Genomic DNA, 10874 nt, shown 5'->3' on the forward strand with positions numbered 1-10874 from the left:
TAAACCCAGAGAACAAAAACGTGTAGGATATGAAAATATCTAATTTAAATAAGGAAGCCATAACATAATTTGTAAGTACTCTGCAATCAGTTTTCATGGACTATTATTTCGTACTCCATTGTTACTTAGTGGCGAATAAAAGTATTCGGAAAAATTCCCAAATTTTTACATTAACTATATTTATTTATTTCGGTCTTTTAGGGTGTAAAATTGGTCATTAATTATTTAAAATTATTAAATAAAAATTAAATCAACTGTCCGCGCTCGAATCTGGGTAACATATAAAAAGTGTTAAAATTTAATAATTAGATACTAAATATACTTTTAATAAGCCTATAATTTATATTATTCATTTTCGGATCACCGTTTATTTTAAAATCACATAAGTTCGAATTTAACTTGCTTAATATTAATCGGTACATCAAACAAATATTACAATCATTTAATATTAATATACCTATGATTGATAAAATCTATTTATGGACTAACGTTTATTTTAAATCCACATAAGTTCCTTTTTAACTCGTTTAGTATCGATCGAATGATAAATGAGCATCATCTCGTTTACTAAATAAATTTGAAATCACATATATATATTTAGTATACTTCAATTAAATATATTGATGTATTTTAAATAATAATTATTATAATATCATATTTTATTTTATTTTACATAATGAATTCTAATAATTAAATCATATAATATTTCAAATTATATTTCGACTTATTTTATATATATATATATATATATATATATATATATATATATATATATATATATATATATATATATATATATATATATATATATATTTAAAATATATATATATATATATATCTATTTACGAGTAATTGTTCGTGAATCGTCGGAACCAGTCGAAGGGTAATTGAATTCATGAAAACAGTTCAAAAATTTTGAGATTCAACATTACAGACTTTGTTTATCGTGTCAAAAATATTAAATCGTATCGAGAGTTTGATTTTAAAATTAATCAAAATTTTCCGGGTCATCACAGTACCTACCCGTTAAAGAAATTTCATCCCGAAATTTGATCGAGGTCGTCATGGCTAGCAATAAGAATGTTTTCATGACAAATATGAGTTGATAAATAGAGTTTTATTACCATAGAGTAATATGGATAATATAATTCGATTACATGAAGAGTTTGAGAGAAGCTATCACAAAAGTGTGAAATGAAGAAATAGATATTCGTCTTAACTTTTGACGTAGTCACGGTTGATTTTCGGAATTCAAGGGATTTAAAGAAAATTTTCGAAGTCTATATAAGATTTGATTCTTCGGTAATTAGGGAAATTATGATTCTCTATAATTAAATGCGGTGATTACCTCAATTGCTATGCCTGATATCCGTTATAAATTAACCTCTTTCGTTCCATTATTTTCACCACTCCTATACTTTCTTCCTCAATTCATACTTCCAAAAGATTGTGAGAATGCTTAATCCAGTTCTGATCCTTGACCTCATTCTGACTATCGCAACAATCATCCTTCTATTCCAACTCCCATTGGAGGAATCTGTTTACTTCTACTTCGCTCTTGGGATTGTTGTATTTATAATTCTCCCGTGTCTTTGTATTGCTATACGCATTGATATACACGGTTTGTAATTCTGTGTTGTTGTCGTGCTTATATTCTCCCCTATATTTTGAAGCTTCATGCTTTTGTTTTCTTCCCGACTTAAAGTAAAGCGATAAAAACGTCTCGAATTTCTAGGTAAGAAGTTCGAATGAACATAACTAATGTTCTAAGAAAAATTTGTAATAACACGATCTGATTTGTTAAATTACCAGAAATCACGGAAAAGATAGAACTATCAAGAAATACTTTCTTGATATACTAAGAGGTTAAATAGAATGAAAGAGTTATGTAACATGGCACATGATGACGGTATCGTCTGTGAATCATTACGTTCCATTAGAAATTCAGCATGACTTACTGTAATATAATCACGTTGGCTGGGTGTCATTATATTATACTAACTCATGCTTTCCATTTCCAACACTTCTCCAAGAAAACATTCATAATTTAAACTTAAATTTTACAGAAGGATAGAAACTAAAACAGTTTCTTTTATGATGTAACATAGATAGCACGAGGAGATAGATAATTTCAGATGAGAATAGCTATGAAGATATCTTCGGAAATATCGAGGATATTTATAATGAAAGATACGATGATATCTTAGAGTTTCTAAGCTTGAAAGATGATGAAGAAAATTTTTCGCAAGAATTTAGATTAAATAAGGAACAAGGTATTCGCTAAAGATTTCATCAAATACTGAATCATCTAGATTTTGTAAGTACAGGTTTAGTCCTTGTGATTTGTCCATAGCCTCCATCATGGTTTGCTCAATCCATTTTTCAGTCCCAGATCTCGGCTTTATTTATCAAGCTTTCGGCCATTAAGACCATCTATAGCTTTTGCTGCTTCGTCAGCATTCTCATATATGAATCATTGGTTTTTCAATCCGAGGTGTTTTCAAGAGTTTGAAGGGTTTGAATGAAGATTGTAATTGTCAAGATAAATGATGTTTAAGATGGAATCAAGTGGGAAACTTTAAGAAATATTTAACTGTAGAAGATATAATTTATTAACGATATTTTAAATCAAAATGTGTTATAATTAATATTTCATACTCTTTTAATACTTTTTAATTGTTCAAGATTAGTAGTCCAATGTTAGTAGTCCAATACTCCAATAGTTTAATATATAATCTAGTTAATCAAGGTTATATTATATTGTCTCGGGATTAACCAAGACTAGTATATTATGACAGTATTTAAATGACGATATTTAAAGTGCATAAAATAAATAGCAGTATTTAAATGATGACATATAAAATTGCGAGTATTAAAATTGCGATAATTAATTGCGATAATTAAAATGATAATAAATAAAATGTAATAAGGAAATAGTCATAACTGGTATAGGAACAGTTAGCTAGGATTTGGTTAGTATAGATTTAAAATTTTACGTAGTTAAATAATTGGTTACTAATCAATTTTATTTTGTCCATTATTTTCTTCATTATGCCACTTGTCAAATCTTGACTTGGATTCTGATTGGTAAAAATTTGTATATGAAAGTGAATTGGAATGAAAATGGTCATTCGTGGATGAATGGATACGTATATATGTGGTTGTAGGTAGGATAGTAAATGACTGTTGAATCAGATTTGAAGAATGTACAGTGTAACATGTTAATGTGAGATCTAAATATTTCTAGGGTATTACCTACCCGTTAAAATATCCTCGTCATTAATAGTTTGTACAAGAGAACTTTTAATTATAATCTTTATGAAAATATATATACATATATATTTTCTTCAGATGTATTCATGGATTTAACGAGTTAATATAATATTAAACTCATTTGATTTACCGTTAGAACTAGAATACATAATCTCTAAAACATTAGAGATTACATAATTGCCATGAAGAACGAAGATAATGATGTAGAACGATACGTAGAACGATATGTAGAACGAAGATCATTGATGTAGAACAAGATGTAGAACGAAGATAATTGATGTAGAATAAATGTAGAACGAAGATTATGCTTGAGGTGTAGTTTGTGATGTTGAGGCTTCTGTTGTTGGTGGTACAGTTGTTGATAGCGGTGGTACTATTGGTGTAGTGACCCGACAAAATCGTCATTAACGGCGCCGCTAACTTAGGTCCCGTTACGTGGTCGTAGTCCCTATATGAGACTCGTTTGACCAAAATTATGTCGTATTCATTTAAAAAGTACAAGACTCGCAAAGTTTAGTTTACAAAACCATTCGACAACAAGTTAAAGTTTACAAAAGTTACAAAGTGTAAATGAAATAACTTGCGACATAATATAAGTTGAAAATCACGGTTGCTATAAATAGCGTAAGTATGTAAACATTTGTTTGAATCCAAAGGTGCTATCACTAGCGTATGCATGTATGCTTGACTCCAATCAAAGTAATCAAAGTGCATGCATGTATGCTTGACTCCAAGCAAGTATAAGTGTACGCGGAAGCATGTATCAAATAGCCATGTATGAACATGAGAAACATATAGAAAACTGTCAACGAAAAACGTTGGTGAGATCATAAGTGTATTTGTAAAAGTATGTTTTTGAACCACAAGGTTTAGTATCAAATCGTATACATCTCAAAAGATGTGTTTGTATTAAAGTGTATACATCTCAAAAGATGTTGTTTGTAAACCACAAGATTTAGTATAAAGTGAATATCAAGCGTATACATCCCAAAGGATGTTGTATGTATCACGAGCACCCAATTACCAAAACTTAACTGAATCCTACCTCTGCATAATAGTGTTAGAACCTACACTATACACCGAAAATACATTTCATCCTTCATATGAGGGTTCGTCAAACCCGTATGGCCACACAACATAATTTCTCGCTCACACCCTACAAGTGTAACTAATGGTAATTGAACTTGAGGATTTTTGTTCTAACTCGTAGGTATCTTTGCTCTTGTATTCGTATTTGTTTAGAGTATAAAAGTATGAAAAGAATGTATACAAATGAAATGTATATAAGTATGTAATGTATATGTTTCTCAGCCCACAATTTAAAAGTATAAAAGTATTTGAAAAGGTGGGACTATGATCTCACATCGAGTGCACGAGTATAAAGGTACTTCACAAAGTAAACGTGTGCATGAAAGTTGCTTAGCCTTGACCTAAACAAGTAAGTTGTATCAATTAACCGGTTACGACACATGGTCGGGTGAAATGTGTTCAATTAGTCCTATGGCTCGTTACGACTCGAATAGTATAGCAAGTGAATCACGTTATCAAGTTTCATGCAAGAATCAAGTATAAAAGCACATTAGAACGATTGCATAAGTGTTTTGTTAAGTTTGACTAAAAGTCAAACTTGGTCAAAGTCAACAAAAAAGTCAACGGGGTCGGGTCGGGTCCCGAACTATTTTTCTGAGCTTAGAAATCATATATGAGCATGTTGGCCAAGTTTCATGTTGATCGGGGGTGCTTAGCATACTTAGAATTAAGCGAAAATTTACATTTTTGGGCAGTCTGCCTCAGATGCGCCGCATCTGCAGCTGTATCAGCAATTCTGGGCAGTTTTCACTTATACGATTTCAACTTCAAACGAACATAACTTTTGACTCGTTAACATTCAAAACACGTTCATTTAAAAGCTATCAAACCCTAACCAAGAATCACAAAATCAATAATCATGTTAGTGATGCTTTCCAAATCAACCTACACATCAAATTGAAGCTAATGATGCTAGTAACACACTTTAGCATTTAAACAACATTTAATCAACCAAAATCAAGGATTAAGCACACCCATTTCAAGTTCATGCTAGTTACTCCAAAAACAACAAATCTAGCAACCAAAACATATATTCATGTTATACTTGAGCCATTGACACTAACTAACACCATTTCAAGTCTATAAAACGAATTTGAAAAATCTAGAGTTTTTAGAAACCTTACTCCAAGCTATGAAATTGGTACCAAATCGAAGAGGATGAAGAGAGGATCACGAATATGTAATTTGTTTTGTGATGAACTTCCTTGATTGAATTTAGATGATAAATCTTTGATGTTGGGGTTTGAGAGAAGATATGGAAGTAGCAAGAATGAGGGAGGTGGAATGGATGGAGGAGAAGGCCACTTTGACTATTTGACCTAGTCAAATTTTTGCCCACTTGGCAAGTTTGGTCCCTCAAGTTTCAAAGCGGGTGCGGGAATTAACCGAGCGAATATTTTTAAACACGCTAGAGTAAACGAGTGATGTTATAATTAAATAACGGGAATATTATGAACGTTAGTCAACGAAAGTTACGAATTTTAAATAACGAAAGATATTATTAAAAAAAAGACAGTGTTAAAAATAAATTTAACGGAAAAATGCGGGATGTTACAATTGGTGTCGGTGATGTTGCTAGTGCTTGTAAGTTTTGCACCATATTCTCCAAAGCCACAACTCAAGCGCGAAGCTCGTTGACTTCTTCTATTACTCCGGGATGATTGACAGTTGAAACAAGTAGATGAATAAGGTTTAGAATAGTAGATATTATGTAATCGTTGTAAGCTATCCGGGAAATGAGGGTGAAAATGGTGTTCTGGATTGGTTCGCCGGTAAGTGCTTCAGGTTCATCACCAAGAGGTGATTTGGTTGATGGAAAGGATCACCTTCTTCTCATCTCCATTGATTAACTCGACTATAAACTCATTCCCATTTCATCCAGAATTGATTATGGATGATTGGTTGATCCATTCTGGTTACACTGCCTACGGAGTTCGAGTGGAAATCCATATCGGAAGAGCTATCAGAATCCGAGGATTTTGAACTAGTTGCGAGTTCCATCTTGTACTATCAAGGAAATGAATTTCGATATGAAATAGATTATAGGACTTAGATTGGTATCCTTCAATACATAATTTACATATGTATATAATACCAAAATCCCATAGATTGCGGAGGAATCTTCGAAAGCTGTCAGACAAAGTTTATAGTTGTGATGACCCGGAAATTTTCGAATAAATTTAAACTTAATCTTTATATGATTTCGACACGATAAGCAAAGTCTGTTAAACCGAGTCTTAAAATTTTGAACAGTTTACATGGATTCAGTTAACCTTTGACTACTCCTGACGATTCACGAACTAATGTGTGTAAGTAAATATGTATATATATATATATATACAAATATAAGGGTATATATAATATTTTAAATTAATAAAATACTCTCCATTCAATTGAAATTAAAAATGTAAAATAATATACAGCGTATTTAAGTTGCTATTAATATATATATATATATATATATATATATATATATATATATATATATATATATGTATATGTATATATATATATATATATGTATATATATATATATATATATATATATATGTATATATATATATGTATATATATATATATATATATATATATGTATATATATATATATATGTATATGTATATATATATATATATGTATATATATATATATGTATATATATAGGTATAAGATTTTATACGTATTTAATAATATATGTAATAGTTTGAAATCATAATATATGATTTAATTGCATAAAATAAATAAGTAAAATAAATACAATTTAATCATTTGAATAGAAAATGAAAAGTAAAATACAAAATAATTAAACTGTTAAGAATCTATATAAATATATATGACTTCTATATATAATTAATATTATATGAATATTGTAATATATATTAAATTATATTAAATAATTTGTATATGTTATTATATATATACATACATATTACATATTAACTTTAATTACAAACTAAAACAAAGTTGTTGTTGTAATACTATTATTACTTTATTTTTTAGTAATAATAATTGTATTATTATTACTGTTATAATTGTAAAGTTATCAAAGTAAAAATTTTATATATAAAGATTAATTAAAAGTATAATATAGTGGTAATTTAAATGTCACTAGTTATTATTATTATTAAGAATTTCATTATTATCATTGTTATTAATAGTATGTAATTATTATCATTATTAATATATGTATTATTATAAAAAAAATTATCATTTATATTACTATTACTAATATTATCATTATTATAAATATGATTTTTGCATTAATATGATTATTATTATTACGATTACTATTTTGTTATTATTAGTATTTTTTTAGGATTAATATTAATAATTAATATTATTATTATTAATTATAAATGCAACTATATTTATAAAAGACCTATTACAGCACATAAATAATTACTCGAATTATTAGCATCACTTTCAACTTTGTAAAGTTTTGTTTTTATCTTTAATCCGTTAGCTCTCCATCTCAATTACAATCTCAAACAAATGAATTCGCGTATTATATAGACAAATGTGAAGGAATTACAAACAGATACATACAAAATCAGATTCCTTTCATTATCTGCTTTTATTTTTTTATTTTTACTGGATGCGAATATTTCATGTCGATTCTTTAAGTCTATAAATCAAACCCATTTAATTCATGTTATGGAACCAAAAATCCATTCAAATATTTCTCTACCAATATCATATGTCAATCGTATCTGTTTTTATAAATTAAACAGAAATATATATATATATATATATATATATATATATATATATATATATATATATATATATATATATATATATATATATATATATATATATATATATATATATATATATATATATTAGATATCTCTGCTCTTAGATGTAAAACTCAATAGCCCAAAAAATGAATGAATTTTCAAAATGTGTTAATACAGATAAGTTAGGAATCGTGTCTTTAAACTATTTGCAAAGTTTCAACCTCCAATTCCACCTATCGAGTCCTAATTTCAAAGTCAAAGTTCCAATTTCAAAAAGTAAATTTTGTTCATCGTTAAAATTCAAATGTATTTTGGTGTTTCCAGTCAATTTGAGGTCACAGAAAGTTTTTAGAAGTCATTTACAACCTAGTTCATGTTATAAATTTTATCTAAAACAATCTTGAATTCGAAAATTAAATCTGAGTTTATGTTCTTCATAAACACGCTGCAGTAATTAAATTTGTTTTCTGTTTTGATAATTCAATTACAGTATAAACGCTTCTGTTTCTATTATACAACCTAAATCAATTTGGTAATTAGTGTATTTGATTGTATTTGAATATGGGTCGATTTGAGTTTGATAAAGAGGAAGAAGATGAATAGATTATACGGGTTATATAAATTATGGATGGAACTAAAAACAGAAAAACAGACGACATTGATGTGGTTAAGAGGGTTTTCCGGTTAGCGGGAGGTCCCGTGTTCGAGCCCCGTCAGGAGCAAATCTTTTTAGAAAAGCATTTTGAAGGGTATACACTTTGATTTTTATTTCCATTATTATTATGTTGTTATTGTTATTATTACTATGGTTATAATTTATTAATGATATTATTACTAAATATTATTAGGATTATAATTATTATTATTATTACCATGATTACAAGTAAAATGAACATTATTGTTATTATTAGTAACATTTTTAATGTAATTATTATTATAAATTTTATCATGTAAGTATTAGTTATCGTTAATATTATATTTATTAACGACTAATATAAGCATTATCATTATTACTATGTAAACACAAATACTAAGATTAAAATTATTATCATTTTGTTATTAAGTAACACCATTATGTATTATTAATGTTATTATTAGTATATTAATATTGATTTGATATAAGTATTATTACGATTAGAATCATTATTCATTATTATTATTTTTACAAAAACAATACAAACTATTATTTCTATTATTAATATTAGTATTAGTATCATTTTAGAATTATTATTATTAACAAAAGTATTATTATTAAGATTACCATTAGTAATAAGATGGTTGTAATAATTATTAGTATGTATTATTATCAAAATTATTATTTTCATTATCATTATTATTAATACTAGTATTATTAATTATCATTATTTTAATCACTACTAATATTATTTTAGTATTATTATAATTACTATTTTAACAAACAAATGAAATATATACATATAAAATATATCAACTAATATATACATATATATTTTATCATATAGAAACTCTAATATAAATTATTATTATTAACATGTTATAATGAAAGATAAACACTAGTTAAATAAAATAAGTAAATTAAATATATCTACATCTATATAACAAATAATTTATCAAGCATATTATTAATAATAATATATATATTTATTCGATTACGGTTATGTGTGTTAATATATATATAGATGATATAGGTTCGTGAATCCAAGGCCAACTCTGCATTTATTCAAATGCCGTCATATGTATTTTTACTACAAAATACAGTATAGTGAGTTCATTTGATTCCCTTTTACTCTTTACATTTTTGGGACTGAGAATACATGCGCTGTTTTTATAACTGTTTCCTAAATGCTTTTGAGATATATATTTTTTTAACTGAGAATACATGAACTGCTTTTATAAATGATTGACAAAATAGACACAAATATTCAAAACTACATTCTATGATAGAATTATTTGGATTCAGAGGTTTGATTTAATAGTTACGGAGAGATGATTTTGCATTGCGTACGCATTAGCTCCCGTTTTAACTACCATCGGTGGGATAATTTTGCATTGCACGCACGCACTAGCCCCCGATGTATTGTATTGTATTATAGTCGACTTTGTAGTTGGTAACAGAGGGATGATTTTGCATTGCGTACGCATTAGCACCCATTTCAGCTACCCTCGAAGGGATGATTTTGCATTGCGTACGCATTAGCCCCCGTTGTAAGAATTATATTGTATTAACTACCACGGTGAGATGATTTTGTCATTGCACTACACATTAGCTACCGTTGGTAAGTTATTTGAAAGGTTCCAGTGTTCTTCATATGAATGATTTTATAGCAGGAGTAGACCTGCACAGATTGTTTTCTAAATATGAATATCTTGTGGTCTATTAAAATGATGAAAATGAATGATTATGATAAACTAATGAACTCACCAACCTTTTGATTGACACTTGAAAGCATGTTTATTCTCAGGTATGAAAGAAATCTTTCGCTGTGCATTTGCTCATCTTATAGATATTATTTGGAGTCATTCCTGACATATTTCAAAATACGTTGCATTCGAGTCATTGAGTTCATCAAGAATATTATCAAGTCATTTATAGTTTAGATATATTATGAAATGGTATGCATGCCTGTCAACTTTCGATGAAATGAAAGTTTGTCTTTTAAAAACGAATGCAATGTTTGTAAAATGTTTCATATAGAGGTCAAGTACCTCGCGATGTAATCAACTATTGAGAATCGTTTATAATCGATATGAACGGGTCCTTTCAATAGTAACAGATATGCTAAGATATGAATATG

This window comes from Rutidosis leptorrhynchoides, chromosome 10 (genome assembly GCF_046630445.1).
Source record: "Rutidosis leptorrhynchoides isolate AG116_Rl617_1_P2 chromosome 10, CSIRO_AGI_Rlap_v1, whole genome shotgun sequence".
Taxonomy (NCBI): Eukaryota; Viridiplantae; Streptophyta; class Magnoliopsida; order Asterales; family Asteraceae; genus Rutidosis; species Rutidosis leptorrhynchoides.